The sequence below is a fragment of the Colossoma macropomum genome, unplaced genomic scaffold (assembly GCF_904425465.1).
Source record: "Colossoma macropomum unplaced genomic scaffold, Colossoma_macropomum, whole genome shotgun sequence".
NCBI classification, from domain to species: Eukaryota; Metazoa; Chordata; class Actinopteri; order Characiformes; family Serrasalmidae; genus Colossoma; species Colossoma macropomum.
The window spans coordinates 54,106,585-54,131,599 of NW_023494792.1; the positions used below are offsets into that span (position 1 = coordinate 54,106,585).

At 37.0% G+C, this 25,015-nt stretch overlaps 1 pseudogene; it reads left to right on the forward strand.

The window, feature by feature from the left end:
* Positions 1-633: 633 nt before the first annotated feature.
* Positions 634-11,535, forward strand: LOC118811213 (annotated as a pseudogene).
* Positions 11,536-25,015: the final 13,480 nt, after the last annotated feature.

Consider the following 25,015-nt stretch of genomic DNA (forward strand, 5'->3'; position numbering starts at 1 on the left):
GTTTCCATTACTAAAACATTCAGATATAGCAATTATAGCAATAAAGAATAATAGATGTATAATGGGAAACACATTTTCATTTTTCTGAAGGTGGTGTTTCTCAGAATAACTGCGGCATGTATTAAGATAATTCACAGTTTTAATTAAGTCAAATGCCTATTTTCAGTAAATAAACTAGTTTACAGTTTATTACACATACAATAGTTTATGTTTACGTCATAACAGTATGACATTGCAGTAAGACAAAATCATAAATTGCATCAATAGAATAAAACTAACAGAGCTTCTAGCAGTTCGCCAATGTGTACTAACATTCTTTTCGTATGCTTAATTAACACATGAATTCCTTATAAATTCAGGCACTGAATAAAGCCTTTATTACCTTCATCTTCATTCATTAGTACATGCGTTAGTAATTTAGTCTTGTGGTTGTTGATATATGATTTATCCATTTGTTTCTGATTAAGGACTCATTGTTTTCTGATTAGTTATTTATTAGTAAATGCCTTAATTACTGACAGGTCATGTACCCTTAATGTAAAGTGTTACCCTCCTGAAATTTCTCTCTCTCTCTCTGTCTCTCTCTCTCTCTCTCTCTCTCTCTCTCTCTCTCTCTGTTGTACAGTCAGTGTGAGGTTGGTGGATGGTGGCAGTCGCTGTGCTGGGAGAGTGGAGGTTCTTCATAGAGGACAGTGGGGAACAGTGTGTGAATACAACTGGGATATCAGTGATGCTGCAGTGGTGTGTAGAGAGCTGAGCTGTGGAGAAGCTGTAGCTGCACTGAGTAAAGCTCACTTTGGACCAGGATCAGGACCAATCTGGATGAATAATGTGGACTGTAGTGGATCAGAGACTACAGTGAAGAACTGTAAATCATGGGGATGGGGAAAACATTACTGTCATCATGGTGTAGATGCCGGAGTCATCTGCTCAGGTAAGCTGCAGTTAGTCATCCCTTCCCCGAATGAATGTATGCTTAATATCATCATTACCATAATATCAGATACAATTTCCAAAGATTTTGAGCGACTTTAACTTGGATCTTTTAAATCATTGGCTTTGAAATGGGGTTCCACTGTTGAAGTTGTGAGAGGTGTGAAATAGTCTAATTTAAATAATGATTTGATAATCTATGTTTTTAACTAGTTTCTAGTGCAAAAGCAATATACTGCCTAACACTTCTCTCAGACAATTTATCTGCTGTTGACTGTTGAAAATTTAGAAAACAGTACATAGAAAACACACCACCTTCCTGTCTGAAGTGTGCACTAATTTATTTTAATAAACCTTCCTCTACACATCAAGAGCACCAAAATTATATCAAGAGACCTTGTTTACATGACTACATCTTTCAATCAGTTTGTTTTACTAGGTGGGCCATAAGGACAAATTCAGTGTGGAAGTTTTACTCAAATATCTCCGATTAGCAAAAGCAAAGCAGTGAACTTGAATACTTTACATGCTCACAGGTCACAGAAAGTCCAGACTTACTGATGGTCCTCATCTGTGCTCTGGGAGGGTGGAGGTTTTTTATAGAGAGACCTGGTCCACAGTGTGTGATGCTGACTTCGACCAGGAGGATGCAGAGGTTGTGTGTCGAGAGCTGGGCTGTGGGCTTCCTGTGGAGGTGCTGGGAGCAGCTGCTTTTGGCAGAGGGGAGGTTCAGGTGTGGTCAGAGAAGCTTCAGTGTAGAGGCAACGAATCTGAGATTACCTTCTGTCCCACATTATCTTCACTCAAACACAACTGCTCCCATGACAGTGATGTGGGTCTGGTGTGTTCCGGTAAAATATCCATTTATAATTGAATTTAATTTAAATGAGATTAATTATTTAAAATTATTAGTAAGCTTTGCCACTGCTTGTCACAATATATGGCACTGAACTGCCCTCATGCATGTATATTTCTCTAATGTGATACTGATTCAGGTCACACTCAGGCTCGGCTGGTAAACGGCTCTGACTCCTGTTCTGGTCGAGTGGAGCTCCAGTACCTCAGTGAGTGGGGAACAGTGTGTGATGTAAGCTGGGATATGAGAGCTGCCAGTGTCCTCTGTGGTCAGCTGAAGTGTGGGAGTGCTGTGGCTGTGTTGGGGTCAGACTGGTTTGGGAAGGGGAGTGGCCAGATCTGGGCTGATGTGTTTGACTGTCAGGGGAACGAAACACACCTGTCAAAATGTCCCATTTCATCATGGAGTCGAACTGCATGCTCTCACAAACAGGATGCTGGAGTCATCTGCAGTGGTGAGATCTACGAATCATAGTGTCCATCTAAAGCAATACCTGTTTAGGTGTAAGACAAAAATTATTTTAGTTCAGTGATATTTTTTCTTCTTCAGGTTCCTCTCTGGCGTTTCATGAGGGGCGAGTGCGGCTCTTTGGAGGGATGGAGTGTGAGGGGGAGGTGGAGATGTACTTCAGGCAGGGCTGGAGGAGAGTTATACTGGACTCCTGGAGTGAGTCTGTGGCCTCTGTAGTCTGCAGACAGCTGGGCTGTGGCTCTGTGTTCAGCTTCTCCAGCTCCTCTACATCCACTTCTGAACACAGTCACATGTGTGTGACAGGTTTCAATTGTTCTGGGAGTGAAGCTCATCTGGGGAACTGCAGCAGCGCACAAGCAGTCAACTGCAGCTCCAGAGAACAGCTCTCAATCACCTGCTCTGGTAGGAGTTATTGCAGTTAAATATCAAAATGGCTCATTTTAATCTTTATTGTTCAAAGTCAAAGGATTTTCACAAATTGTCTTCCTTATGCCTAAGGCAAGTGTATTGAGGACCACACAGATATAATGTGTGAATAATTTAATTTAATTTTGTGTGTGTGTGTGTGTGTGTGTGTGTGTGTGTGTGTGTAGGTAAGTTTAATTTAGCTCATAGCTCCATCAGGCTGGTTGGTTCTGGGGGAGACTGTGCAGGAAGGCTGGAGGTTTTCCACAGTGGCTCATGGGGGACAGTGTGTGATGACTTGTGGGATATTAAGGATGCGCAGGTGGTGTGCAGACAGCTGCAGTGTGGAGTGGCCCTCAGTGCTCTGGTACCAGCCAGGTTTGGACCTGGGACTGGACCTGTATGGCTGAATGAGGTGGAGTGTGAGGGGAACGAGACGTCCCTGTGGAACTGCAGGTTTCAGCTGTGTGGAGAGGATGAATGTGGACACAAGGATGATGTAGGAGTAGTGTGCTCAGGTAAAATATGTCAAATGTTCTTTTAATTGAAAATTTGAGCCAACTGTAGCTGAAAGATAATCCTGCATCTGATGATCCTTACAATTTATGCTGTCTCTGAAAATGTTATGCATACAACACATTTCAGACCACTGATATGCATTCCAGGTGACAATAAGTGTTCAAAGGACATTCAAAGTAGACCATGTTAAACTTTTGAAGTAGCATATTTTAAATTTAGGTAAGTCCTAAAGTAATAATACATAGCACTGGACTCATTTGAAGTAATTTCATTCTTCTCCCTACAGAATTTAAAGAGATGAGACTCACTGAGGGCTGTGAGGGGAATCTGGAAGTGTTCTACAATGACAGCTGGGGTAATGTGTGTTTAAATGGGATGGAGGAACAAACAGTGAGTGTGGTTTGTCGAGAGCTGAACTGTGGAAGTTCTGGCAGTGTGTCCTGGGGTAGAGCAAGAGTGGAATCGGCTCCCAACTGGCTGGATGATGTGAAATGTAGGAAACATGACTCCACTCTGTGGCATTGTCCATCTTCTCTCTGGCAACAGAACAACTGTGATAATCCCAATGAGGTGGCTCGCATTACCTGCTCAGGTAAGCAGTTCCTATATATATATATATATATATATATATATATATATATATATATATATATATATATATATATACACAAAAATTGTGCAAAAGGTCAGTAACATCACTGGGTAGAAAAAGAGCATCCCAGAGAGGCTGAGTCTTTCAGAAGTAAAGATGGGGAGGGTTTGACCACTCTGTGAAAGACTTCATGGGCAAATAGTGCAACAATTCAAGAACAACGTTTCTCAACATAAAATAGCAAAGAACTTGGATTTCATCATCCACAGTACATACAATTCTTTAAAGATTTAGACCATCCGGAGAAATCTCTGTAGGCAAAGAACAAGGCTGAAAACCAGTATTGACTAGCCAAGATCTTCAGGCTCTCAGGTGGCACTGCATTGAGAACAGACATGATTCTGTAGTGGAAATCACTTCCAAAAACCACTGTCTGTGAACACAGTTCATTACTGCATCCTTAAATAAAAGTTAAAACTCTACCATGCAAAGCAGAAATCATACATAAACAGGACCCAGAGATGCTGCCACCTTCTCTGAACCTCAGCTCATTTAAGATGGACTGAGACAAAGTTTAAGCATTTGATATATTGTTTTTGGACTATTTTCAATTCAATATAGGGTTTAAATGATTTGCACATCATTACATTTTTTTTTCTTTTACATTTTGCACAGCATCCCAACTTTTTTGGAAATTTGGTTGTACATGTATGTATAAATACTACATCAGCAATGCTAACACTGAATGAATTTATATACAGGTTGGAATCTATGACTTGAATCTGTGTTACTGCTTTTTTGCATGGATGTGGTATCTACCTGACCAGGTGTAGGATGGCCTACCAGGTTAAGAGGGGGCATTCATGGTACTGGGAGGGTCATACACAGTGAGAGAGGAGGCACAGCTGTTGCCCTGTTAACCCCTGACCTAAAGTCCTTGGATTGCTAGTGTTCCTTGTGACTAGAATGACTGTCCAGAATTCATTTCATTTATCACTGAAGTTGTTCTAACTCATCAAGTTCTTTAAATCATTTTGTTTTTGTTACCCTTTTCTTTCTCTCATGGATGTAAATACTGTGTGCCAATCATTAATAAAGGAAGAATACTTGTGGGTACTCAGGCCTCTAGTCATCTTTACCTGTGCATGGAGCCTCTGATACACTGGGTCATCCATCTACCCTACTGGTGCTATCATTGCATTAGTGGTAGCGCCATGTAACAGACTGTCTTTACTATGAGTTGCAGCTCATGATATAATCAGCAATCAGTAATAATCAATAATTTTTGTTGTCATGGCAGACCAAAGCCAGCCACACACTCTTCAGACATGCTCTTCATCTCTCTACCAGACACAGTGCTCAAGTAAGAAGAAAATTCATTTCAGTTATCTACTCAAGAGAGAATTACATTTGTGCCAGTGTTCTCTAACTTAATTTAAAAAATGGTAAGCTTTACATTTTGCCACACTGTTCATGATCATATTGGTTCTGTTGTGAATTATTTAACTGAGATCAATCTGGTTTCCTCAATAGTGTATTATGTTTATATATTACATAGGTTAGTTATATAAGATAAGACTGGTACTGGTTTATTGTATGGTGTGAGACTGAGATTCTGGGAAATCATTCGAGATTTCAGTATATTTCAGTATATTACTGTAAATTGTATTGTTTAGAATTTTGAGACTCTCTTCATGTGTGACGTAGAGCACCTGCCTCTCAGGCTGAAGGGAGGAGAAAAAAGCTGCTCTGGGAGGCTGGAGGTGTATCATAACACTGAGTGGGGGTCCGTCTGTGATAACCAGTGGGACATCAGAGATGCTCAGGTGGTCTGCAGGCAGCTGGGCTGTGGGCCGGCGCTGAGTGCTGATGGGAGTGCTGTTCTTGGTGCTGGTAAAGGGCCTATCTGGATGAACAGAGTGAAGTGTAGAGGGAATGAGATTCACCTGTGGGACTGTCCTCATTCCCTGAAGGACCACACTGACTGCTCCCACAGTCAGGACGCTGGAGTCACCTGTGCAGGTCAGAGGAGCTTCTGGATTTTGGAGTTTTCAAAACCAATCAGATCATCTTTATTCCAGATATAACAATCTATAAAGTCTTTAGTTGAAAGTGGATTGATGTACATTTGTTTTTTTTTGGGGTTTTTTTTTTTAATGCTACTTTGTCATATACAGAGCTTAAATTGTAAAAATTCAGAATCAGAATTGCCAGTTAACACTGATTTCACTTAAATCAGTATTATGTTGGATTTTTTGCTTTATCTGTTTATTTTTAATGTTTTGTTTCTGTAGGTATAGACATATCTGTGCCTTCTACTACTGTAACCATATTTACAACCACCACCTCCACCACCACAGGTACCATTCATGTCTTAGGTCATTTTTCTAAATGATTATAAAGAGATTATTCAGTGTTCTGTACAATTTTTACTCTGTATTTTTATTTGTAGTCAGTCAGCCAGCAGAGAGAACATCCACTCCATCACCAGCTGTTCTAGCAGCTGTTCCGTCCATCTATGCAGTGTCTCTCCTGGTTCTGGGAGCGGTGCTCTTTCTGGCCTTAGTGCTTCTGGTTGTGCTATTTTACCAGAACAGAGTGCTCAGGAGAGGTAGAGAGATTCAGAGATCATCTACAATCCACTTTCTGTACATTCTCTAAACATCCTTAGTCCTTCAATCTGTCATCAGTCTTCTCTTCTACTGAACTGGCTCCATGTTTCTCTCTGTCTCCCTCACAGTGCTCTCTAAGAGGAGGCATAAGATTCAGACTGAGGCAGTCTATGAGGAGATTGACCGCAGATACATCACTAAAAGAAATGATTTAACTCGAAGAGGTGAGTGATATATGGAGTGTTCTGCATGAGGATTATTGTACTAAATTAAAGTATACTTACATTAGAGATATAGAGCCATACCTGCTCACTCTTAGTGACTAAAGCAATATTTAATTTTCTTAAATGTATTTTGATTCAACAGTTTCACATAAATATCCTGTTCAAACTCATAAATCATGTCTTCTGGATAGTTTTCTCCATGCATTAATAATAAGAGTAAATCAGTTAAATGAGAGTTTAGTGTATGTTAGATGAAATGTGCAGTTAGAGTAGATCTACATGTAGTGTAGTGTGTTAATTCTGCTGAAAAGCATCTATTAGGCAGCTGAAGTTAAACCGTGTAATTCCTGTAAAACCATTTTTGTACATACAGAGAAAGCACACAGCTGCAGGTGTGTGTGTGTGTGTGTGTGTGTGTATGAGAGAGAGAGAGAGAGAGAGTCAGAGAGAGAGGGGTAAGGGAGAGGAAGGGAGGGTGAAAGAGATAGAAGGGGGGGGAGGAAGAGGAAACGGGAGTGGAGGAGGTAACATTTGTGTTTTTTGCATGTGTGCATGTGTGTGTGTGTGTGTGCGTGTGCGTTTGTGTGTGTTTTGTTGGGACTGAAGGAGTCACTGAGCAAGCAAGCCAGTCAATTAGTGAGTGATTGACTGGGTGACCTATTCAATGACAGATTGAGTGAGCAAGTCATTGTATGAATGAATTAGTGGCTGATTGAGTGAAAAAGTTAGGGACTGAGTGCCAGAATAACTGAATAAGTGACCAAGTGAAAGAATCAGTTGGTGAACAAGTGACCGAGTTAGTGACTGAGTGAATATAAGAACAAGTGGGTAAAAGACAGAGTGACTAAGTGAGGGACAATGAGGGATTGAGTGAATCAGTGACAGAGTGTCAGAGTGACTAACTGAGTGAGTAACTGATAATAATGAAGTGAACTAGTGAGTGAGTAATTAACCCAGTGAGTAACTAAAAGTAAGCGACTAAGTTAGTGATTAGGTTCCCGATTGAGTTAGTGACCAAGTGAGTAAGTGATTAAGTGAATGACCAAAAGTCCAAAAGAGTGAACAAGTGAGGGAATGAATGTGTGAGTGGCGAACCCCTCCTCATCTTTACTTCTGAAAGACAGCCTCTCTGGGATGCTCTCTTCCTACCCAGTGGTGTTACTGACCTGTTGCCAATTAACCACCAGGTGTTTTTTTAGCATTACACAACTTTACCAGCCTTTTGTTGCCCCCGTCCCAACTTTTTTGGAATGTGTTGTTGGCATCAAATTCAATATGATTTTTTTTTTTTTAAATTTCAAAAAACAATACATTTTTTCAGTTTCAACATTTGATATGTTGTCTTTTTACTATTTAAATTTTTACCTGATTTACACATCATTGCATTTTGTTTTGCACAGCATCCCATAGTTTTCCAAAATGCATGGTGAAGGACAGAAAAAGTACAAAGCAAAATATGTGTACTGTGTCAAAATCTTACTCAATTAAAAGTTGGAAGCCAATAGTTCACAATGATCCACAGCACTCAGAGGATTGTGGGTGGGTCTGCATTCTGCACGCGTTTGATGTTCTGTTCTGCTCTCCTCTCACAGGATGTATCCTCTCTGAAGAACAGCATTCAGGATATGAGAATGTGGATGAGGAGCTTCTCTCAGCTAAGAGGACCAGAACACGTGTGTGTTAAACTCCATTCAGCTGACAAATACTACAATCACCATTTCAAAATTCATTATAATGTTTCTTGATCCAAGTTTCTTGTGGTGTTTACCACTTTAATTTGTTGTCCTGAACTTTTAAGGTTAATTCCTTTTTTGGTTGGTAATATAATTAATACTGCTTTGTATATTAAAGATAAATAAATACCAAGGCAATAAGCAAATCACTGCTGAATGAAACACATATTGGTCATTTCATTTCAACTGAGAGATTTTTGCACTTCTTTGTTGGGTTAGATGGGACAAAGCTGGTCAGATTTTTTTTCTAAGTCACTGAATATCTGAGTGCAAGTAAATTGTGCAAAGTTTGTTGGCTAGTTAAACTAAAACTTACGTTGTTTGAATGATTTGTGTCTGTCACAGCCACCGAGATGCCGAGCCACAGCACGGAACTTTAGCAAACTGATGACTGGCTAAATTCCTACTAACACTTTTTACCCCAGTTCTCCTATTTACTCTCAGTTGAATATATCTTTATTTTCATAATCTGATATCAAATCTGACCTCTGCCAGAAAATAAAAGCTTAAAAACACAATAAAATCCTGCTGCTCCAGGGCTGTTTACATTGATGTCAAGCGTAACCACTGTCAGTCACTGTGCCATCTAACACCCACACAGTCCTGATCAGGCAGAGAAACTTTTAACACTGTTTGAAATATTGTTAAAGACTTTTTTTCTAATCTAGTGTTTGTCAGTGATCATCACACAGCATGATTGAGATAATTGGTATCAAGTTCCCAGCCTCTCTGTAGACTCAACTTATCTAAGAGTAATCAAATTTGCTTTTACCAGAAAAGTCTCTGACTGGAATAAAGGCAGAATATTATAATGATGTCACCACCAGTGGGCTGATAATTGAGTTCCTGAATTAATCATCTGATTTTATCTTTAAACATTAAACCACAATGTAAAAATATGACTGCACTGCTTGTAAAGTCAGTCTGCTTTTATTTGGTTTAGGTGAATCAGCAAAAGAGGGCACAGCAGAGGGCTATGATGATGTCATCACTGCTGGACAGATCTCTGAGAGTGGAGCAGGTGTGTTTCTTTTATCATTAAGTAGAGATGTTAATTCTATGAGATTAAATAATCAAATAGATGTTATTGTTTTCTTTCTCTCTCTGTTCAGATGTTATTGTACTCTGTTTCATACATGCTGTCAGAACAAAACCTTGCATTTCCTTTTTTAAACAAAATGTCTGCTGTCCTTTACGATGCGTTAAAGTGTCATGATGGATGAAATGATAGAAATATTACATTTAAAGTCATGAATGTTTTTCCTTCTCATTTAAAGCTATAATTTTGAAGATACAAGGTTTTGTCACAAAAATGTTAATATGCTTATCATGCCTGTAGAGTCTGAACCAAAGTTAATTTACTTTTATTTATTAAATGACATTTTTCTAAATATTCAGTTCATGTTTTAAATGAAAAAAACTGTCAGTACTTGATAGTGTTAAGTGCTAATATTAGCAACATACACTTATGATTATAATATACTTATTACATTGTTCAGTGATTATGTCTAAAATATCTGATAAGCACTGTGTAAAATATGATTTTATATTCTTTAAAAGTGTCTCTGTTTTGTTGTAGAGGACGTAGCAGAGAATTATGATGATGTCATCACTGCTGATCAGAGCTCAGCTGTTGTAACAGGTTTGACTTGTAATGTAACAACACTGTAATCTCAAACATGAACACAGTCATTGATGATACTGATGCTGATTTAATGACATTTATCTCTACATTTTGACAGAAGACATGACAGATATCTATGATGATGCTGTTACCACTGAACCAAACTCCAACATTATGACAGGTATGTTTTTCTTAATGTAGACAGATTATTTAAAACTGAAGCTTCGACATAGTTTAACACATCTCACATTGTTTGTTGTTATAACTTGTCTTCCCATGTTGGTGTAGTGGACACAACAGAGAACTATGATGATGTCATCCTGGCTGAACAGGATGTTGGAGGGGTAAAAGGTGAGTGGCTGATCTTGTGTATGTCGCTACATTGCAGATTTACATGAATGAGAAGGGTGGAGTGAGAGATTTAAATCAAGTGTACAGGAAGTCTGCTGAAAACATGTTTACATTATCTATGGTATATGATCATTAGTGCAGCACTGACATTTTGCAAATGTGAAAAGTAAATTCTCTCTACATCTATCTGAGTTCTAAATATGTTGAGTCTGGTATCAGAGATCATGAAGATATAGATTATAACTTCCATTCAGGAGAACCTCTTTAAGGTAAAACTCATTCAGTGTTCACTGTCATCACTGTGGCCTCTTATACACAGTAAACACTTTAACATAGAATTGGTTAGATAGATAAATACTGACAACGTCTTCTGATGAATTCCTTTTTGTTCCTATGGTTACAGGTTAATCTGGTTCTTGAGGGAACAAAATATACTTGTACAAAGTATAACCATTGATTCACTTTCTAATGTACAATACCTGATGAATTTTCCAGAATTTCTTCTCTTTCTGTATAACTTTGTTGGTCTTGATCTTATAGTTACTTTGTAAGTCTCAGTGATTTACACTTCTTCAGTATGAAAGCTTAATTCAAACAGCCCAAACATTTCAAATAGCTTCAGTTGAGCTGTCAGTACTCCACTCTACTCTACGTTGAAATATAAGAGGTCATTAACCAAAAGTAACAAAACCGCTAAAAATGCTGGGAACCTTTTAGACAAAAGACTCTTTAGTCTATTGAACTAATCCAAATAAATTGATCCTAACTGGCCTTATTTAAGTAACTAAGGCATTGTACAAAGAATAATGAAAGTTACTAGATTTGCATTAGTGACTTTAACAAATGAGTAAAATAAAATAATAAAAAAGGCAGTGCAGTTGTTTTAGACTTTAAAATTAACGAAATCAGAAAACAAGATGCATTTTCCATCCATATAATTACACAATTTTGAGTGAAACACAGTATTTCAGAAGGTCTCTGAGCTAGCTCAGGGGGTTAGAGGGGAGGTGAAACATGACAATATTAGTCTTTTTTTTTTTTTATTTTAGTTTTCCCCACTGGGGATGCGTTATTTGAGATAAATGTATTAATTTTCCAGATTATGATTACGTGGAGGAGGAGCCTCAGACAGAGATGAATCATGTGACTGAGAGACCACAGCCAGTGTCTTTCCTCAGGAAACTACATTCAAACCTCTTCACACACAAGAAATGACTTTTTTATAGATTACGAATCAAAATGTTTTATGGAGCATAAATGGGATAAAGTGGTTTAAACAGCCCATAATTTATATAAACAAATTATAATTAAAAATTACACATTCTTAACACATTCTTTGGGTTTTCAATCTTAGAAACATTTACATCACAGCTCATCTTATTAAGTTATTCCATCAAAATAATTATGTGAATGTTCAGTGATCATCAGTCAGAAACAGTAATGTGCTGTTTCACTGTAACTAATTTTTATGACAGTTTTCTTTTTTAAGTGTTGGCATTCGAAATCAAGCAGCCCCTTATAACTGTTTATAGAGCCATTATAACATATAGATTACTCACCTAATATTATGCTACACTGTAAAATATGGTAACAAGCAAATTAACTGGGTTCAACTAAAATAAATGCTGTGAATAAAACAATGTAAGGCAAACATTCATTTAAACAATCAAATACTATATTTATAAAAATACTTATTCTCATTCTTATAAAATAATATTCTGAATGAAACAAATTTTCTTTTATGTTATTTGCAAGCTTATAATGATTGTGTGATTATTATGCTGATAATTTGAGATTATTTTCCCACAGGAATAATAATGACTGATGTTGAATTTCTTATGATTTACATGTGCACTGTGTGGAATCTATTACTGTGAACTGAGATGATTCTGTGCTCTTCTGAATGTGCTGATAGAGAGTTTAAAGTTGAGATTTTCTGAGGTTTTAAAGTTTTAATACATGTTGCCTTCATTTTCTGTTATGATTTCCTTTTTCTTTCTTTTCTGTTTTAATTATAAAATTCTTCTCTAAATAAATCAGTTAAATCAGCAAATCACTATTGGGAACTGTGGATTTTTATTACAACATAATTTCTACATCACATTTTAATGGAGCCATAAATGATAACCACAAAAACAAAATGCTATGTATAAAAGTGATTTGTCCATTTACTTATTTATTTGTTTAATTTTTCCATAACATAAACACATCTGAGACTAAGACTCAAATTGCTTTGTAATCATAAGGGGGCGGGTCCACACAAAGGGGCGATGCCATGTTTAGATCATGTGACAGCAGGTGCTCAAACTGGCTGTAGAAGAAAAAGATCTGACAGGTGTGTTGTGTGTTGCTGAATATTGAATGAAAAAAACCAGGGTGAACATTGGTGTCGTGTTTTCCAGCTGAAAAGCCATCTTAAAAGACAGAGTTGAGAGAACATCTTTGTTCTCAGCTCAATCACAGGTGTGTAGCTGCAGACTGCATGCTGTGTGACTCAGTGTATCGTGATACATGATGTATTTCACAAAAATGATGAAAAAACTGCTTGTTTTCAGCTGGACAGGTAATTTCACTATTTAAACATACAGTTTTGTTCTTAGAGCTCAAAGGGACAAAGTGGGATAAAAACAGTGTGTTCTTGTGGTGTATTTGGGTTTGAAGGCTGTCACCTAATCCAGAGCTTTGCTATGAACAGAGAGACTAAAATCAAGCTACACTAATGTCATCTTTTTTTTCTTTATTTTCCTATAAAGCTCACACTGATGTTTTCACTTCAGTTGGCCAGCAGCCTAGTAACTCACTTTGCTTTCCATTACCATTCAGGCACATGTAAACTGTCTCTTTAAAGATTGTATGTGGAGACAGTATGAATAGACAGTTCACATGACAATGTGTGTTTGACACTCTTTAGTGAAGGTTTTCTTACTTCAGCACTTGACCAACCCTAAATTAATTAGCTCAGTGTCTGTGATTAGCCTCTACTACTACTGCTCTACACGCATCAGCATAAGAACAGGCAGCTTGCTTCTGATTGGCTAATACAATCACTCTTCCTTCTGCTTCTTATTATTTCACAAAACAACTGCTTTTTGTTTAAGATAACTTTGATCTTTGATTTCTAGGGCATATAGTTTTTTATAAACAATAGTAAAAATGCATGTCTAGATATGTAAACTGTACAATGTCAACATGTATTTCTGTGGAAATATGTATTTCTGTGTCCCTCTATTGCAGTGGTTATAATTAGATCTCTAACTAACCAGCTTAGAAAAAAGGGACAAGAAAGTGAGACACATCTACTTTTCCTGAGCTTATACTGGATTATGATAGACAGCAAAGAGCTATTAAACACTCAATTAACATTGATGAAAATATCATTGCATGTATAAATGTAACTTCTATCAGACTTTAATTGGCATTTGCTCACCAATTACAAATAAAAAATGAAGCCATTTGCTCAACAATTACAAAAAAGACAGAAATTTGCTCAAGTACAAAAAAGAAGAAATGTACTTAAAAATTGCAACCAAAAAAGGAAGGAATTTGCTTATCAAGTAAAAAAGGAAGAAATTTACTCAACAATTAAAAATAAAAATGGACAAATGTGCTTAACCTCCACCCCTAAGAAAAGGTCCAGTCCCACTTTTAACCAATTGGTGGTGTGAATTTAACAACATAAGATATTTTAAGTGAATGTGTAATGTTTCACCAAACAAAGAATAGAAACAAACCTTTGCGTTATGAACACAACAGCATATACCCTGCTAAAGAAACAGTTCACCAAAAAAAAAAATAATAATAATAATAAAAAAAAATAAAAACTGAAATCAAGTTCATTTCAATCACTCTTCCTTCTGCTTCTTATTATTTCACAAAACAACTGCTTTTTGTTTAAGATAACTTTGATCTTTGATTTCTAGGGCATATAGTTTTTTTATAAACAATAGTAAAAATGCATGTCTAGATATGTAAACTGTACAATGTCAACATGTATTTCTGTGGAAATATGTATTTCTGTGTCCCTCTATTGCAGTGGTTATAATTAGATCTCTAACTAACCAGCTTAGAAAAAAGGGACAAGAAAGTGAGACACATCTACTTTTCCTGAGCTTATACTGGATTATGATAGACAACAAGGAGCTATTAAACACTCAATTAACATTGATGAAAATATCATTGCATGTATAAATGTAACTTCTATCAGCTTCACTAACTTCATCAAATGTTGATGACAGAGTACACATTATTGACTGTCAACAACAGACTTTACATATGGGCCTCCTTTCACTGCACCTCTGACTAAATCCAGACATGATTCAATGACTACACAAAGGGAAGGTGGAGGTGGAGACACAGGCTCTGTTTGCACTGTGATTCCTCAGAATGCATTGAAAGAAATAATGAATTCTTAAAGATGGTGGACTGCAACTGATTTCCAGATCATGGGCTGGAGAACATTCATTTAAAAAGAAATACACTGAAGTTTTTCATGACAACTGATCAACTGCAGGAGGCTGATGGGCAGAGTGTTTTCAGACTTGTGTGTGTTCTGTATAGTAAATGCATTTAATTATTCTATATCAGACACACTCTTTATATGTGAATGTGTTTTGTGGGAGGTGTGAAGGGTGTAATTAAATGTTGATGTTGACTAAGAAAAGATTTGGTAACAATTTATAATAACTTTCATTAACATACCATTAACTAATGATTAATAGCTGTGAACAAATGAGTTCATGAGAATCTGAAAATTAACAAATGTTTACAAATGACAGTTCATGTAGTTACCAATGCATGTATTCATATTTACAAACATGTTAATGAATCATTTGTTCATCAGAATTAGAAAATGAATAAATGACTAGTTAATGAGGCTTTGAAAATGAGCAAATGTTTATCAATGATAGTTCATGTTGCCAATGTGTGCATTCATACTTTCAAACATGAACAAATCATTAGTTCTTAAGAATTTGAAAAGGTACATAAGTGTATGATTGGCAGCTTGTGTATAACAGTGTGCTGTCTCAGAACAGTGTGTGGCGCTGCTACAAGTGTATAACACACAATGGTGCTGCTGCGGTTCTACATACCTCAGTGTCACTGCTAGGCTGTGAAGGCTCCAACCCTCAAAGGTATCCAATCAAGAGCAGCTCTGTGCTCCTGTTCAACTACAATGTGCTTCAGCAAGGCAGATGTGTCTAATAAAGTGACAGCAAGTCTATATTATGGCTAAATATTGAGGTAACATATAATAATGATATAATCAAAAAAGATCTTTCAGTTCTAGGCCTTTTTCAGTGCATAAAGTAAGTCAAAATGGTGCATAATTTGTTTATATATACTTACAAATCATGAATAAGTATGTATAACTCTAAAGAAATGTTAACAAATATGTTTAAGCTATATATGCATCAGTTATAGACTTTTTTGCAGTACCTGAACTAAAGTTGAAACTCTTCATTATAAGTTAATATTTCTAAAGGCTTACAACCTATTAGTGAATATGGATTTAAATTTCATATGCATGTTAACACATTATCACTCCTTACATACACACGTGTGATTGGACATCTCCATACAGTAATTCGCCGTAATTAAGAAACAATTGATTGTATATAAACCTTTTGACAGTACATACTCCAAAGTTAACCACATTCACTATTTCATAAATACTGTAAATGTTTATCAGCCACTGGCATTTAACACATATTTACCGGTCATCAGTGAATTCAAACTAAGCCAAGAGTGAAATTAAACAATGACTTTAATTGGCATTTGCTGACCAATTACAAATAAAAAATGAAGCCATTTGCTCAACAATTACAAAAAAGACAGAAATTTGCTCAAGTACAAAAAAGAAGAAATGTACTTAAAAAATTGCAACCAAAAAAGAAGGAATTTGCTTATCAAGTAAAAAAGGAAGAAATTTACTCAACAATTAAAAATAAAAATGGACAAATGTGCTTAACCTCCACCCTAAGAAAAGGTCCAGTCCCACTTTTAACCAATTGGTGGTGTGAATTTAACAACATAAGATATTTAAGTGATGTGTAATGTTTCACCAAACAAAGAATAGAAACAAACCTTTGCGTTATGAACACAACAGCATATACCCTGCTAAAGAAACAGTTCACCATAAAAAAAAAGCTGAGGTATTACGAGAACAATGTAATGTAAGTCTGTCACTTAAAATAAGATTTTGGATACCATAGACTTTCATTACTTTTAGCTACATTAGTATCATAACTGTAGTGCAAAGCTAAAGAGGCAAACGTGATACACCAAATGTGTCTTGCTTAATAAACCACATTTGTATGGCAAGCCGTTTTAGCTTTTAATCCTTTTTTTTCTTGATATCACGAATTCAATTTGAACATGTGAAAATTTAATTCTTACTAGTAAAAATTGAATTCCTGATATCAAAAATTTAATTTTTACTAGTAAGAATTAAATTTTCACATGTTCAAATCGAATTCCTGATATCATAAATTGAATTTTTACTAGTAAGAATTATATTTCTTGATATCAAAAAAAATTGTACTAGTTAAAATTATATTTTTGATATCAAAAATAAAATTTGTACAAGTGAAAATTGAATTTTAACGTCAGTTTTATTTTGACTAGTAAGAACTGTATTTTTACTAGTACAAATAGAATTATTACATGTTCTAATGCTAATTATCTTGATTTGCATGTGGATGTGAAGGCGGAGATAATCTGGTTTGTGCTTTTCTTAAGGAGCCAACACCAAGTTCCACGTATATTGTAAAATTTAGTTTTCGGGAAAAAATAGTAAAGCTTGTACTTAACAGATCTTGCAGCATATTTAAAAAAAAAAAATACATTAAAAAGCTTTAAAAACGTGAATGTTTCACAACACTTTAAATGAAAGTGATCCTGTCTCCTCTGTGACGTGCACACAAGACGAGGCCATACTGCTTCAGCGTAGACTACTGTTAAACTCTGGCAATGGCGGACTTGGTTCTTGGGAAGATTATGAGGAGAGTCAGGCTAATAGAAAGAAACTTCCAGCAAGGCAGCAATGGAGGCCTGCGCGATGTTGGTATTATTGATTCTCTCATTGCTAATCTGCGTCGTATTTAGCACCATTTGAACCTTGAAACGTTCACAGAGTTGTTTGAGAGTCTGACTGCATTACAGTCTTCCATAACTGCTGATGTGCCAACTACTTCATACTCTGCCCAGCGTAGTAGCACCGGTATGCATTAAACAACCACTATGCAGACCTACTGCATTCATTCAAAATACTTCTTTGATTAGTTCTGTAACTACGCTTTGAACATTGCCTGTGTTCAGTGTGTTGTTCGCATTGGATATTTCAGGCTCCCGTGGAAGACCCAGAATAGATGTATCAAGAGAACAACTGGAACTTTTATTGAACCAAGGATTTAAGGCGAAGGCGATGGCACGGCTTCTTGGTTGCTCGTCATCCTTCATTTATAGAAAACTAAGATCTCTGGGCTTTTCCATTAGACAAAGATTTACTCCGATCAGTGACAGTGATCTCGAACAGCATGTAAGAACGCTACATCAACAACATCCCAGGTCAGGTTGTGAGGTAAGAGGCTGAATTATTGCAGTTAAGCCATCCATTAGAAAATCTGTTAACCTTCTATGGGAAAACGTTGCCTAGTCAATGTATGTCTAATGTTGAGAACTGTTCTGGTAGATGATGAGGGGCTATCTTTCTGCTGCGGGTATACAGGTTCCTCGACGTCGAGTGCGCGACACGCTGAACAGAATCGACACGCTGAACAGAATCGACAGCAGCCGCGCAAAGGTGGAGCAACGTTATTGCAAGGCGCACATATCATGTACCGTTTCCGAACAGTCTATGGCACATCGACGGACACATGCGCCTCATACGGTAAAATTACGTGTAATTTAATTCTGTGCAATGAACTTGGCATTTTTGTGATGATGTAATGATAAACCCGACTCTTAAAACACTCGCGTCTGTTTTCACAGCTGGGGTATAGTGACGCACGGCGGTATAGACGGATATTCACGGGTTATCACCTACCTGACCACCAGTACAGACAACACTGCCCAGACAGTTCTGGCTCACTTTGTTGGGGCAACCTGTCGGTACCGACTTCCCGCAGGGGTCAGATCGGATCAAGGGGGTGAAAATACACTGGTAGTACTGTTAATGAACCTGCTAAATGGGGAAGGACGAGGTAGCTACATTACTGGGCTATCAGTCCACAATCAACGAATTGAAAGCCTCTGGAGGGATGTGTTCACACATGTCATCCATTACTATTACAACTTATTTTACTCTTATGAGGGTGAAGGCCTTCTGGAACCAGACAATGAAATCCAGAAATACTCGCTCCAAACAGTGTACCTGCCAGAAATTAGAGAGAGATTGAGCACTTTCAGAAATGCATGGAACAACCACAGCATGAGGAACGAAAATTGTCGCACCCCTAACCAAATGTGGCTGGAGGGCATGGTTGGCAACCAGCTAGTAGACAGTACTGCAATCAGCAACGCTTTTGGTCAGAACCCATACAGTGAGGACAACTTAGAAACACTGCTAGCACAACATGGTGTGCAGTTAGAAGCCGAAGAAGAAGTCTTTGACCAGGCAGTAGTGGTGAGGCGCCAACACATCAACCTTAACCAAGAACAACAGCAGATTCTTCAGGATGTCCTCACAAGAATTGCAGATTCGAAAGACAAATATTTAACATGCTGTAGGGAGATCACCACTATGCTTTCAGCCTAATGCTTTCTGACATTTTGCTAAAAAAAAACAAAAAGAATGTACAGTATATACAACATGAATGTGTAGTTCTTGTTAGGATGCAAACAAAAAACAGACTGAAAATGTCCCATTTTTTTTTTTTAACATATAAAACACTACATAGAGAAGCCATGCCATTTACAACAGCAAAGATTTATTAAACTGTTGTTCTTGTAACTGTAATGCACCAACAGAAACTGTTCCAAAGGTGATTACAATACTAAAAGGTCAAATGAAAAAAGGAAACAAAAAAAGGAACCTCACTAACATACACAAGCTTGTTGTAGCTTTGTTTAAAAGCATACTTTTTTTTTTAAATCACAGATACTTAGGTCAGTGAATTCTTTTTTGCATTGCAATGCATAAAATAACTAAAGCAGGCTCAACACTGAATTCTCAGACAGCACTGAGAGTAAATGTGTAGAACATTAAATTCCTCAGGTGAACATGTAGCTATGGAAATTTTTCAGAGTCTTTCAAACTTTCTGCAGCTGGCTAGAGATACAGACTAAACTTTTCCAAATCCCAAAGAACCAAGTACAGCATCAGTCATCAGATCAAGTAGCTCATTTTCATTCTGGATGCCACGAGGAAGGAAGAGTGTCTCAGAGCAAGTTGAGGCATAAGGAAAATGATTGCCCCTTATCTCCTGATCATAAAACTGTATTTGAAGTCGCTGTGGAAATCCAAGAGGTGGTACTGCATCTGCTCCCGTAACAAACACCAGTAGGTCCTCAAAAGTGAAAGGAGTTTCTTTTTCTTTTAAAACAGACACACACAAAAACCAAGAATTTACTGTGGTACAGATTTGATATTGTGAACATTTTGTGCTCTGTATTTAAATACTGTTCCATAATAAGATCCAGACTGCAAAGTAAAAAAGTACACAACAGCATTATCAACTTAACAATGACAGCAGGATGGATTTTACCTTGCACACTGTTGAGAAGACATTCACATGCAAACATAGTGTACTCTTCAGCTAGAAATGGTCTACAGTGATTATTAGCTAGAAGGATCGCACCAACTAGTCAATCAGAATAAGCCGTTACTAGCAATAAGCAATAATATTAGTCAACAAATCTTGTCTATTATTTTATCACAGATTGCTGTGCAATACCTGAAGTACAAAAAACCTTGTCCAAAAGTCCTGACAGTACTAGGAATAATACCTGTGAAAGATGAAATGCTTCACAACGTGGGAAAGTATCTGAGGAATGTCATGGACTTTGGCTTCATATACCCCTGGCACACCACAGTCTGCAATCCAGTCACCCAAACTGTCCTGAAGATTTTTCCATGCCTCCTCAATTTTGCATTCTTTAATCTAAGAATACAGCAGAAGACAAGGCATAGAAACCAAAACAGAAATTAAGGCTACATTAAATATACAGTGTTTTAGCTTGCTCAACAAAATATTAAAAGTACAAGATAAGAAACAAAGTAATACATGGTTCTTTTTTCCCCTCAAAGTTCATTTCTGTAAAATTTAAAATGAGCTCTAACTTTAAAACAACAAAGCAAAAAATGGCATCAGAATACCTGCTGAAGCTATGTGTAAATGGATCTTCTAGTTTTTTTTAATGCGTGCTACGAGTATCCTGACTGAACACACCTCCAGATGAGGGATTCTGTGGGTGTTTTGATGAATCATGGTACTCATGTAATAAAACAAAATATAATTATTTGAGTCAAAAAAGGCAGTTTCTAACTTTGCCAATGGTTCAACAACGGAAAAAAATAAGACAAAATGCAGATATTAAGAGACAAACACAGATATTAATTCAAAACACAACACAATAAGCCACAATACAAAAATGCAAAAATGCAGTGCAACATTAAATCAGTGTTTTAATATATATAATGTTTCAGAATACCTGCTGAAGCTTGTCCTGCACACACTTGTCTGGCAAGATGGAAATATCAAATCCTTCAAGATCTGGAGCCTGACCACACATTAACTGATAAAGACTGGGATGTAATGCCTTAATGCCCGGTCCCCCATGCAACAGAGACCAGGCAATCAGCTTCCCTCCAGTATAATACTTTCCCTTATCTAGGGCTGCCTGATCATAAGAAAAAAAAAAGGTTGCCGGGCTGTCACTCGGAAATGCCCAAAGTAGACTGCACGTCCTTCATTCAAAGCCTACCACAGAGACGAGAGGGAAACTGTTAATATTGTATAAAATTAACTCAAAAGGAAACATGCAACTGGGTCATCTTGTGTCAAACAGTAAGAAAAATGGCAAGGCATATTCTCTCTATCTAACCATCGTTAACGTTGGCGCCACAGTTTATTAGAGCATACCTGAACAAACACCACTGTCAAAACCAAGAAGCTTCTAGATAAAACTGTTGGACAATGAAGCACCGATCAGGGTTGGGTCATAAAAATTAGCTGATTTTATTCACCCCCATAGAACCGTAGAATTTAAAAGCTGAAAAAATTACACACAGCTACAATTTTGTCTGGATATCAGCATCCACCCAACAATGGTGAGATTTATAACAAAGGTAAAGAGCAATAGAAAAAGGTTTATTTTATTAGTCCAGAGAGTCTTTGATGCATTGCCCACAGTATTTAGTAAAGTCCTATGCACATGATGCTCCACAAACCTGGGATTTATGATGCATTTATGAGCAATTTCCAAAGAAAGACTAGTGACTGATTCATTTTCCAGTCAAAATGGCCATGAAATAAAATCTATTCATTTTTGAGCTTCAGGAAAAAAGGTCCTAACCACTAAAAATGAAATACTTTTTTTTTAAATCAGGATTTAGTGTGTCCACACTTTGCCTTCATACAGCTTTCTTACTTTCAGTTTGTCAAAATTAATAAGCAGTTATATTTTTCCACACCTTCAAAGTACAGTCTTAGAAGCTGGTTTAGCATTTTCTGCTTTTCACAGTCTAGGGTTATCTGGTCTGGACTCTGGGGGCCAACATTCTGAGAACATCAGCAGCATCTTTGTTTGATGTGTCGGTCTCCTTTTCTCAGTGAGGCTTCTTGACAGCTACACATCCTTTCAGACCCATAGTACTGAGTTAACTTCTTACAGTGGAAGAAAGGACAGAAAAACCTGTGGATTTTTTTCAGATCTAAAGCAAGAGTGGAGCTTAATTTTATCCACTTTCCTCTCTCTAAGAAGAAAGCTTTAGTCTTACTTATTGATGGGGATAGTTTTGGTATTGTTAGTCGAGTCCCAAATAAGCCTATTTATTCTGCACCTTTAAATTAAATTTTGAACTCCAATCTCCTCGGAAATATCTCCACAGAAATGAATTGCTTGCACATAATGCCACTTCGGCTGCAAATGAAATAAATGATTGGCAGTCGCTGACTTTTGCATTGCACTGTATATTAAATATTATAACATTCCAGTTTGACTAAAGTACAAAATAAAAAAACATACAGCAGTATTATCATAAATAGAAAATGTAACACAAACCTGAAGAATTCTCTCGTAGGCCCACCGTAATCATCAGCCATCTCACCCACAAATTCAATCTGTGGACGTTTGTGAAGTCAAAATAGCCCTTGTTTAGAGCTGTGATGGCGCTGTGTAGAATTCGCCTCCTTCTTGCCACAACTGTCAATGTAGCATGCTCACTGATGTTCTCCCTCTTAAAGTCTCTAATGATATCAGCAAGGTTTTCCATTTCCTTTAAACAAGAAAAAAATATAAAAAATAAAAAATAGCCATAACAATAGTAAACATATAGGTTGATTACAATGTTACTTTCAGTTTTTCTGCCCTGATCCAAGCATACAATCATACACTGAGTCTACAGCTAAATTTTTGACTCACATCACAGGGATTATAGGGGCGTTTTGGAGAGGACAACATCTGGGTGTCCTCATCTGGTTCATTGTCAGGTAATATGTCACTGTATGTACATAAAGGAAACAAAGCATAAAAAAACTATGTTGCTATACATGAATCTACATCCATTAACAAACATGGTGTGCCAAAAATACATCATGCTCCATTTACAGTTTTGCAGAAACACTTCAACTGTGGTTCAGTCAGACATAGGCCACAGCATCAGCTTGAGAGATAAATCTTCTCACACTGCTCTGTAAATAACCACCATGGTTTATACTTTTAAGAAATGGTGAACTCTCTAAAGAGATAAGTGAAATTATGTTACTGGTGTCTGGTGAAATGTTTCACACAACCACCAAAACCATGAAATTCAATGCAATATAAAAAGTCCACTAACTTTAGTGACAGTTCATCAGAAAGATGATAGGTTTTCTCTGGCTCATACGAAAATATGTAAAATGGTAGCAGATTAATAAATGTTTGAGAACCTGATTGTTGTGAACTGGCTATGAGACACTCCTCCTGCCGCTGCTGGCAAGCTCCCCTGTATCTGCTTAAAAAAACATTAAATAACAAATTAGGGGTCTGCATTATAAACCCAAGGCAGACCTGCTGCATATTTACTAACAAAGTCATTATACCTGTGTGTAAATATAAGTGTGTCTAAATGTCTTAAGTACTCATGCCTGGTACTCACAGGAGAACTTGTCAGGGGACAGTGCATTAGTGTGTCTTCCAGTGTACTTTCAGAAAGAGAGGCCTGGTCAGTTCTGCTGGGATGGAACAACAACAAAACAAACAAACAAAAAAACAAAAACACGTGAACATGCACACACACACACGGATATATGTAGGCTTAAGGGTACTTAATATCAACCAACATGTCTAACAGTAACTAACAATGGGTCTTTAGTAGAGAAAAATAATGTTGCAATCTTAAAATCACCTCAGAAGTGCCAGCATTTACATATATGTGACCATTATTTTCATCCTACAACATAAACAGCATTGCTAAATTTGTCAATTACAGTACTTCAAAAATTCCTAAATTGCATTCAGAAAATGATGTTAGATGTAAATGGCATACCACCTGGCCTGTCAGGTCTACAACATTACTTTCTACTGACGCTGATGCACTTGTGGCCGTTTCAGAATGTACACTGGGAGAGACCTGTAAGAATTATTGCAGTCCACTGTTCATTATTTATGATTAGTTATTTACCCCAAAACAGAATTATGAAAATCAAATTGCAACATAATTAAGCAACTGGATAGCATAATACTACTTTTCTCAGTTAACTGACAACTACCCTTATCTTATTTGCTAATTACCAAGAGCACATGAGCTGAAACGTGTGTTAGAGCAGGAAAATCGGCTAACTGTGAAATGTTGTGAACCTCAACAACCTGTATTAGCTTCTACCTGGCACAGCACAAACATGTTCAATATTCTTATAATCAAACTACTTTTCAGTTTATTTTCCTAAATATTCACAGAGATCAGATCTTATACATTTAATGATAAGTTAATGACTTCAAATAATGCAAACAACTTCAATTAGCAGGTTTCACGTATACTGATTTTCATGGCACTTTATCCATCATTGGACTTAAGCAATAACAAACTATTATGGTATATTTAGAAGGTTGTCCCAGCACAAGGAAGTAAATAAGCCTGAAGCAAAGCAAAACAAAATAGAACACCGGCACAGATGTAAATACAAAGTTACTGAATAATAATGAGACTTCCTTAAGAAAAGTTCACTTTAATTAAAAAAAAAGTAATGCAAAGGTCACTCATGACCCACCTGTCTATACAGAGGTAAGTGTGGATTGGGTAGTATGTAAATTCTGCTTCTGCCAATTTGACGCTTCAAGTCTTTGACAGAGTTTGCTTGGACAATCAGTAGTTTCTTTCTCTTTGTAGCTCTGGCAAGATGAAAACCAGTCACATTAAGGCTTACGCTCGCAAAACTTTGGCAAATGAATGTGTTCAGCTCAGTCAGGGACCATGACAAATCAATGGTCTTCATCTCATCACCCAAGTCATCGTTTCCTCTTCCTGCAAACAGCAGTTTTGTAAAAACATACAACA